The sequence below is a fragment of the Mus pahari genome, chromosome 6 (genome assembly GCF_900095145.1).
Source record: "Mus pahari chromosome 6, PAHARI_EIJ_v1.1, whole genome shotgun sequence".
Classification (NCBI taxonomy): Eukaryota; Metazoa; Chordata; class Mammalia; order Rodentia; family Muridae; genus Mus; species Mus pahari.
In genome coordinates, this window is record NC_034595.1 from 11358157 (window position 1) to 11368569 (window position 10413).

General features: G+C 43.5%; 1 pseudogene; it reads left to right on the forward strand.

Annotated features, from left to right (window-relative positions):
• The first annotated feature begins 9788 nt into the window (after positions 1 to 9788).
• Positions 9789 to 10411, forward strand: LOC110323243 (annotated as a pseudogene).
• The last annotated feature ends 2 nt before the right edge of the window (positions 10412 to 10413 follow it).

Consider the following 10413-nt stretch of genomic DNA (forward strand, 5'->3'; position numbering starts at 1 on the left):
GAGTATAGCTCAGCTGATAGAGTGCCTCCTAGCATGTACAAAGCCCTGGGTCCAATCCACAACATGGCATAAATCAGGCATGGTGGCCCATATGTGTAATCTCAGGACTCAGGAGGTGGAGTGGAGAGGATCAGAACTTCAAGGTCATCCTTGCTTTGGGTATGAATATGTTCATATTCACAATCAATATTTCTCCAGAATTGACTGTGATTTTGCTATGATGGGAATAAAAAGACAATAATTGATTGAAGGTGTCTCAACATCTGGAGAAAAGCTTGGTTACTAATATTGAAGCCTGAAGTTAATGTCTTGAATGATTGATACACAAACATCCACCCATTGTGTATGGGGACTCTGTGATTTGGTTATGGTAAGGTAAGGTAAGGTAATATTTCACAGGTATGTTAAATCATCACCCCAGTCCCAAATTTTTAGAGATGACTTCTTTAACATTTTGCTCCAATGATAATATAATCAATATTCTAGAACCTTCTCCCATGCTTTCACCTGTGAAATGTCTCCAGAAATGCTTGGGAAGGGTCTTTTTTTGAAAAGAAAAGAGTTCAGTCAAGAGACACAAGTAATTTTAGTAAAGCAAAGCTCTCCAAAGAGAGATGAGAGTTGTTTGTCCTGAAGCAGACACTGCACTGTGGATTTTAAAGAAGTATTTAATAAATATTTATGAGTTAAGTGGCATATTCACGGATAAGGTGACTCTATTCCTCCCTGAACAATGGTGGATTAGATCTCCCTTTTAGAGTATTCCTCCCATGGGGGTGGTAGGGGTGGGAATAAAATCTAATTGATGATATAACGAAGTCTGAATCTTTAGAGGATGCAGACCCTTTGTTAGGTGTGGCAGTTGGGACAGTGTCCTGGTGCTTTTAGTTTCTGATACAGCAAGAGCAATCTAACTGAAACTTCAAGGTTATTTAACCACAGTGGGTATCTATGGTCAGGGGACGCCGTGACTAAGACAGAGCTGCAGGCTTTCTTAGTTAATTCCTGCCTAGTGGGTATCAGAGGAACACGGGAGACTCTCTTCTCCATCGCATTTTTATCTTGCCTCTCGTGAGGTTACATATTTCCCTTGGGTTTCTTAAAATGCCCCTTTCATGCTTCCTTGAGTTTTCTGGTTTTGACCTTTGCCTGCTGTTAGATCTGGTGTCCTCGCCTCACCCTGGTGGAGACTTGGCAGCCAGCCCCTGCTTCTCGGGTACTGATTAGGGTAGGAGGCCACTTCTCTTCACAGGGGAACTGAAGGTATGCATCAGAGAATCAGAACATCGTCTAGGACTTTTTTTTTTTTTCTCCTATCATAGGGAGCTAAATCCCAGGATTAGTCTGAAAAGAATGGCTGCATCTTACTTGGATGGGGGTGTCTTCTGATTTACAGAATGTCTGGCCAATTTACATTGATCAATTCGCATTGATCTGCCTAATCTGTTGCCTTAGACTGGAATTTTTAATGTTAAGTGGAATGTTTGCATGTGTGCACATGTGCATGTATGTGCATGTGTGTGCATGCAAATAGAGACCAGAGGTTGACAACCAGTGTGTTCCCCAGATGCTTTTCACCTTATTTTCAAGACAAGGTTTCTCCTCGAGCCTGGAGTTCACCAGTTTGACTAGAGTACTTCCCCAGTGAGCTTGACGGGGCTGCCCATCTCTGCTTTCCCAGTGCTTGTCTTACCCAGGGGCACTGCTAAGCCTGGTTTTTATGTGAGTGTTGGAAGTTCAAACTCAGGTCTCAATGCTTTCAGGACAAGCACATTTTTCACTAAAGTCATGACCACAGCCCCAGATGCCTCCATAAGTGACAGGGACTCTCCTTCCCTGCTGGAGCCTACCATGAAGTAGCCAATGCATCAGCACACTGTGTGACCTAAGGGAAGCTATGAAACATTATTGTGGCTTGTGGCATTCTGAGTCACCACAGTCCATCTCTTAAACCAGAGATTGTAGACCAGAGGCAGCCCACTGATCCTCGGGGCTATTCAAGACTTTTTCTTTACTCACCATCTTCTTAGGGAAGGCATTTTATCCAAAAGTAAAGATATTTTTCCAGAGAAAATTTACATCTCAATGCCTCATATCTGCCCATATTCCTACTTGGTGGCAGCTGGGTACAGCTAAGCAGAGTGTACCCTCAGGTGGCATAGAGACTCCTGGTTTCCTGCAGTCCCCACCACTCCTTGACTTGACTCTTGACATAGCTCACTTGACTCATTTAAAACATATTGTGGTCTCACTATGTCGAACTTGGGAAACTCACCTAAACATGTTCAGGCTGACATCTGAACCCTGTGGGAGCAAGGTCACAGAAGAGATAGACCAGATAGAAAAGGAGTGGGCAGGCTCTAAAAACAAAGTCAGGCTGTTTTAAGATGTTTCATATGACATTTTCCCCTGAAGGCCATGGCAGACCCCACCTCTGATACTCTCTTGGACCTTTTCACTCAGCTACATCGGGCTAACGGTGGAGAGTGGAGTTCCTCCCTTCTCTGTAAGAGTCTGAGACCTTTTCGAGGAGGAGTACTGGATTTGGTAAGGAAGAACAACTGTCCCCAACCAAACTTTGTTTCACTTCTGCTCCCCAGACTGTGTCCTCAGGGACTGTCCACCTCTCAAGCATGGCTGTTGGACTGGCTGGTTTTGTGTGTCAACTTGACACAAGCTGGAGTTCTCACAGAGAAAGGAGCCTCCTTTGAGGAAATGCCTCCATGAGATCCAGCTGTAAGGCATTTTCTCAGCTAGTGATCAAGGGGAGAGGGCCCAGATACTGTGGGCGGTACCATCCCTGGGCTGGTAGTCCTGAGCAAGCTGAGCAAACCAGGGGAAGCAAGCCAATAACATCAACATCCTTCTGTGGCCTCTGCAACAGTTCCTGCTTTCTGACCTGCTTGATTTCCAGTCCTGACATCCTTTGGTAATGAACAGCAATGTGGATGTGTAAGCCGAATAAACCTTTTCCTCTCCAACTTGCTTCTTGGTCATGATGTTTTGTGTAGGAATAGAAACCCTGACTAAGACAGCCATGATGGATTCAACAAGAGGCATGCAGAGATGGCACAACCCAGCTCTTTCCTAAGCGTTGGTGCAGGTTCGGGCTGCCTCCATAATTTTCATGGTATGCTTAGTTTGTGGGGACTGGAACACAGGGTGTGGAAGAACATGACTTCTCAAACTCTGAGAAAGTAATGTGAGGTCATGGTTCACTTATCCTGGCTTAAAATTAGGCGCGAGGATGTAGGGGGTGATGGGAACTGGTGGCTTGAGTGGTATGGAGGTGAAGTTGCTGGGGCTGGGGCAGTCAGGTAGACTTTGAAGCCAGAGCTTGCACAAGGCATTTGAATGGCATTTACACCAGCCATCTGCTGGGGGAAACAATTCTAAAGAGGAATGTGCTATCTTAATGAATGTGGGTGATGAGAGAGGAAGGATTTATGGGTTTCTAGTTTCAAGGACAACATCTGAGAGTCTGGAAAGATGACTTAGCATGGAGCTGGAGGGGTGGTTCAACAGTTAAAAGCACTGGCTGTTCTTCCAGAGGTTTGATTCCAGCCCCTCTTCCCCCATGATGGCTTGCAACAGTCTGTAAGTCTAGTCCTAGATATATGATATCCTTTTTTAGACTCTCTGTACACATCAATGCACATGGCGAATGGGCATACATGCAGGCAAAACACCCATATGCATAAAATAAAAATAAAGGACAAACAAAAAGATGGCTTAGCAGGTAAAGCCTCCAAGCCTGAGGGCCCAAGTTCAGTGTCTGGGAGTCACCCAGTGGAGGGAGTAAGATGGCTCACTTCATTTGGTTCCTGCTAATCTACGTTTCTTGACCTCTGCTCACGTGTACTCAGCAGGGCGTACACAGGGCACCAAGTGGTTCTAGTCTAGAGGGAGATGATGGTACTTATTTTCATTTATTCATCCATCTATCATCCATTCATTCATTAATTTACCCATCCATCCATTCATCCATTCTTCAATTTCCAATATGCATCCCTGTATTGCAATGAGAATCTCCCAGTGGCACCTGGCAGCTCCCCCTGATCTCGCTGTTGAATTGATGCTATCTCTTTGCCCGAGTCATTTGAGCCGTGAGAAGCAGGCTAAATGCCCTTCTCCTACTCATGCGTTCTGAGCCCTGGCATATTCTCCACACCATGTCCATTCTGTGCCAGTTTCTCCTGTCCTAGCAGAGGAATTTATCATTATTTGGTCTACACCGAGGCCGCAGCCTTCCAATCTTGGATTCACTAGAATCTATCATTTACTATGTTCTAGTATGTAACCAGTATGATATGGAGCTATGGCAGGAGACCGGGTGGGAGCCACCACCCTGTCGAACCTTCAGATGATCCCCCCCCCACACATACCACAAGACCACAAGACACTCTTTCAGTTTTCTAGAGGGAAAAAATGCTAAGTATGAAGTGTGATAGAATGTAAATTATGGTTCCAGTTAAAAATCACTGAAGTCTGTCATGAACGCTGCTTCTGTTTGTTCTCTATATGCTTTCACAATTTTAAGTAGCAATTATAAGCCAAGAGACAATCACAATGACCTAGGCATGATCTGAGAGTGTGAAGAAGGCACATTTTGCATCTGCCAACATTATCCGCCCTTCATCTAGGCGTCTGCATTTGAATTCCCTTGTTTCCTCTTCTGCTTCATCTTTAGCCACTTTCTGCAGGACCACTGCACTGTCAGAACCGAGTAATGCCATCCCACACAATATGTACATAGAATTGTATGTAATTGGAATTGACTGGCACTGTGGTCTTCCTCCTTGTTCAACACTGAAGCCAATGCTGCAAATATACAGTCCTTGCCCTGCTGGTTCTTGTTTTTTTTTTTTTTTTTTTTTGTTTGTTTGTTTTTTTGTCTTTGATTTGTTTCTAAAAATCATTCTCACTGCTGTTTCCCTTATCATTCTTAGACACACTGGCTCATGGACACACACACACACCACTCACTCACTTGCTTCTAGCTTAAAGCTATTCATCTTTAAAGACATATCCTAGATATCAATCCCTCCTGGCAAACCTCCTATTTCCCCTCTCATCTCCATCTTTGACAGTGCTTACAGCACTGTGCTTAAATATCAATTATATGTACATCTTTTTCTCACTAGACCTTGAGATCTTTAGTGGTCTTATGTATCTTGGTGGTCTCAGTTCCAATCAGGGTACCACATACCCTCTTTCCCTTATCACAGTTTTAATATTAACTTCTCTTTTACTCTGTATTTTCCGTCCCAAAGGTGATGTGAGTTAGATTATTCCTGGAAACCCTCCTCTACCTCCAAGGATATGATCTTATCCTACAGACCCTTGAAAGACATCAAATTCAGCATATAGTCCCAAACACTGGTGTGCTAACTATGAACACTGAAGTCAGAACATGAATGTCTATAAGGCCGTTTTGCACAGATGAATTTATTCTTAAAATTTTCTTCAGCATTAAAGGGAAAGAAGACAGTTTGGCAGACTTTCTTACCTGTCGTGTGTGTGTGTGTGTGTGTGTGTGTGTGTGTGTGTGTGTGTGTGTGTAGTGTGTGACATTCTAGATCATTTAAGTACGAACAGTTCTGTCTAGGCATACAGCAGCTGTTGTACAAGAGAAAGGTTGCCACGGCAACTATTGATAAGTTATTTCTCTGCTGTTGAAATGAGCCAATTCAAGCCAGATTAGATTATATTAAATGAAGGTTTATTGGGAAGCTGCTCTCAGGCTGGTGAGTTTACCTACTCCAAGGATCAAGGCCAGGGAAGTTGCCATGGAAAGAGAGAGAGAGAGAGAGAGAGAGAGAGAGAGAGAGAAGAGGGGGAAGAGAGAAAGAAAGAAAGATCGTGCACAGGGAGAGAAGTAGAGAAAGAGAAAGAGGAGAGATAGGAGAGACCAAAATGTCTGGATTATATAGAGAAGAGCCTCTGGTGGAAGGGCAGCCCAGCCTTTGGGCTAGAAAGTTCAGGGTTGGGCATAGGGTCTACCAGGTAGGAACTGAGGGATGCTGGGAGAACCTGGAGGCCAGGTCTGCTTTGGTATGTAAAATATGCACTTCAGTCCCTTGTCCTAGGGTTTGAAACCAAACAACTATCAACTGTAAAGACGTTGATCTCATGAAAGATTCATCTAAGAAAACAACTTCCTAGGGTCTTGATCACGAGGAGTTAATATGTATTGAATGTGTACTGTGTGCTTACACATACGGACATATGAAAGAATAAAGCTATAGACATTGGTGTTTGTTACCTCTTGGCTCATGTTCTAGTGGTTTACATATTACTTTCTGTCTGTCTTGCTTTCACCCCTTCTGCCTTAGCCTTATAGGCTAGCTGGCTAGCTCTTTATTATGCAAAAGCCACACTCCTTATTCATCCAGTTGGCACTGGGGGGCCTAGGTGACCTTCCCCAGGGCAGCTTGTCTTTCTTTTTGGGCAGGTGAGGAAGCACTAACAAATATTTATAAATCCTGCTAGTCTAGTGCCAGAGATCCAGCAATTAAAAATTGAGAACCCAGGGACACACTTTGTCATAGACAGTGAATACAATATTTGTGGGTCATCCCAACATAAATGTACAAAAACCTAACCAGCACACATCCATTAAACATAACGCAAATGAACAAAATAGCTCCCGAGCACAGAAGAGCTGATCGGATGATGCTGAACAAAGTGACTAGCGTTTTAGTAAGTGAATAGTACCATGGTCTTCTGTCTCATGACCAATGTGTAGAATCCCTAGGTGATATCAGGTTGGTTTCTCTTTGATGGCTGAGGGGTAGCCATTGTCCTTGGCAAAGTTCCCTGCGTGAGTCCATGGTGTCACCATGTTATCTCTGAGAGTTCATTGTTTGTCTCCCATTGTAGGTCAGACTTGGCAATGGTGGAATAAATGTTCTGGCTCCATCTGTACACCCATAATCATGGGCTGTTCTGAACGCATACGTCATGTTGTGGGTGGGTGAGAGGATGCTGACAACAAACAAATAGGTCCTTTCAGCCCTCTGAACGGGGAGAAAACAACAAATGGGCTTTAACAAGAGGATGGTCCTAAGTCAGGCATCGCCGTTGGTATCACGGACCCCACGGGTCTCTCTTATTGTCAATAGACTACCATTACAAGAATTACCCGAGAGTCAGGACTTGGTGCTCTAAGTGCTTTTCCTGAGTCCACTCACAAACCCTCACAGATCAACAGGAGCACTACCCAGAGTGGAGTTCATCTTTGTTCCTGCTTAACTAAAGAAAAGAAACAATGTACATTTTGGCCTCAGCTTTCCTGCCTTAGTCTTTGGGTGACTTTTCCATAGAGCCAGTAGCAGTACACGCAAATGTGTGAGATGACACATTGCAGAGAGAATTTATTAGTGCAAGAAGACAGATACAAAAGCTCACAATGACTCTGCAAATAGAGCGGAGACCTTCAGATCAACAAAATTCAGTCTCTTGATTAATTACATATCCCAACTGCACAGTTCTAGATGAAGAAAGATCTCTTCCATGAGAAATGTTTCTTTCCTGCAGGGAGCTGACAGTAACATTACTTACATAGAAGTCTAAACACACCAAGCAGAGAATGTCACCAAACACAAACATTACAAGCAGGGGCGGGGGGAGGGTATAGGGAACTTTTGAGATAGCATTTGAAATGTAAATAAAATATCTGATAAAAAAAAAGAAAAAAAAAGAACACCAACTTATAACTTGAACCAGAGTCTGAAATCTTTCATAAATTACAATGTGCATATTTAAAATATTACAGCATTGAATATCTTTATGTATATTTTTACATTATTTATACTATTTGCAACATTGCAATTTCATCAACAGATAAAAATATAGCTCAGAATCTAATCAAATTTAGTGTATCAGTATGTAATAAAATCCACAACTTAATGTTATATCAAGGTTATTTGAAGGATCTCATGTATAAAAAAAAAAAAAAGAAAAAGAAAACAAAAAAACAAAACCCCTCACAAATCTCCATGGGTGACACTTGCTGAAGAACACCACTGGAATCCGTTAAAGGTGAGGAAGGAGACGGCACGCTTTTGTATCCTAGTGACCCATCTCGTGGTTTGCTGGTGGCTTGTTGGTGTTCTGGAATGGGACCCTGAGCGTCCCAGCACGGGAAAGTTTGCTTTTAGTTCCTTCTTGTTAAGCTAGATATGTAAAATTACAGTAATAGCTTCACTTATCTACCACTGAATAGGAAGAGGATGTCAAACACGTGGGTTGGCGAGATGGCTCAGTGGGTAAGAACACCGACTGCTCTTCCAGAGATCCTGAGTTCAAATCCCAGCAACCACATGGTGGCTCACAACCACCTGTAATGAGATCTGACGCCCTCTTCTGGTGTGTCTGAAGTCAGCTATAATGTACTTATGTATAATAATATAATAAATAAATCTTTGGGCCTGAGCAAGCAGGGCCAACTGGAGTGAGCAGAGGTCCTAAAAATTCAATTCCCAACAACCACATGAAGGCTCACAACCATCTGTACAGCTACAGAAAAAAAAAAAAGATGTTAAACGTGCATTGAGCACATTTTCTAAATAACAAACGTTAGCTTCAACAAAATACGGACATGAAGAACAATGAGTTGGGGGAAAGCTGGAAAATTGTCTACTCCTAACTGTGGGTGCCAAACACCACTGCCCTGATATGTGTCCCTCTGCCCAGCGACCCCAAGCTGATGTTGTTGTGTTGTTTTTGGGCCACTGTCACACTTTTCTCCCCAGTTGGGCTATTGAAGTAACACTTTTCCTGTTTCTCTCCAGCCTCTTCTAATTACATGCTTCTATTCCTAGTAGCCTGGAAAACACGAACCAAGCAAGCCCAAAGCTATTGCTAGTCACATGTCCCGTTTGTTCACTTTGAGTCAGGGAACACTGAAATCCTTTTCGGAGCAATGGACCTCACCTTTCAACTTCCTCATCCTCCAAGTTATAATGCTACCCAGAATGCCAGGCAGCTCCCAGAATACCTCATGGTTCTCAGTGTTAGTATTCTTACTCAAAAACTTATGCAATACAATTTCAGAAAACTACCACTATATTACCTCCCTCAGATGGCTCCTTTTATTCTAGACCACCAGGTTAAAGATGTTAGGTCAGGCGATAATTTTTATGCTTGCTAACACTAGACAGGGCCAGGCATTTAATACCCCAAACTACTGTCTTTTCATCTACAGAAGGCGATAAGAATGAAACAACACAAAGGTAAGCAGCCCCACACACACAGGTGTAAGAGTCTGGGGTCCACAGACAGTGGGTAGCCCTCAGGAGTCAGCAAATTGCTGATCTATTTGCTGACCCCCAAAAGGTATTACAGTTTTCATGAATTACTTAAGAACCTTGTGCCCCAGTGGATGGTTCCATATCTATGAGTACATATCTAATAGCAGCACAGCTGGCAAGCTTTTTATTTATTTGTTTTTTTTTTTTAAAGAAAGACATGAGGTTGTGCTTAGGTGGGGAGGTGAGGGATATGTATACTCCACAGGACCTATTTTGTTATCTGTAAGTTACACTCTGTAAAACTGACTTCAAGAAACAAGAGGAGGAAGAAAGGGGGGAAGAACCGAGTGACCAAACTGTCAAGCACTCCTTAGAAGACTGAGATGTTTCCACTGACTATGCCATGGGGAACTGTCTTAGGGTTTTACTGCTGTGAACAAACACCATGATGAAGGCAACTCTTATAAGAACAGCATTTAGAGCCATTGCAGTACATTGAGCTCCATAGAGACAGCGCCGGGGCAAGCTCGAGCCGGACGGGCACTGGGCGACTCTGTGCCTCGCGGAGGAAAATCAACTAAACATGGGCAAAGGAGATCCTAAGAAGCCGAGAGGCAAACTGTCCTCATATGCATTCTTTGTGCAAACCTGCTGGGAAGAGCACAAGAAGAAGCACCTGGATGCTTCTGTCAACTTAGAGTTCTCCAAGAAGTGCTCAGAGAGGTGGAAGACCATGTCTGCTAAAGAAAAGGGGAAATTTGAAGATATGGCAAAGGCTGACAAGGCTCGTTATGGAAGAGAAATGAAAACCTACATCCCCCCCAAAGGGGAGACCAAAAAGAAGTTCAAGGACCCCAGTGCACCCAAGAGGCCTCCTTTGGCCTTCTTCTTGTTCTGTTCTGAGTACTGCCCCCAAATCAAAGGAGAGCATCCTGGCTTATCCATTGGTGATGTTGCAAAGAAACTAGGAGAGATGTGGAACAACACTGCAGCGGATGACAAGCAGCCCTATGAGAAGAAGGCTGCCAAGCTGAAGGAGAAGTACGAGCTCTGCCTACAGAGCTAAAGGAAAACCTGATGCAACGAAAAAGGGGGTGGTCAAGGCTGAAAAGAGCAAGAAAAAGAAGGAAGAGGAAGATGAGGAGGAGGATGAAGAGGA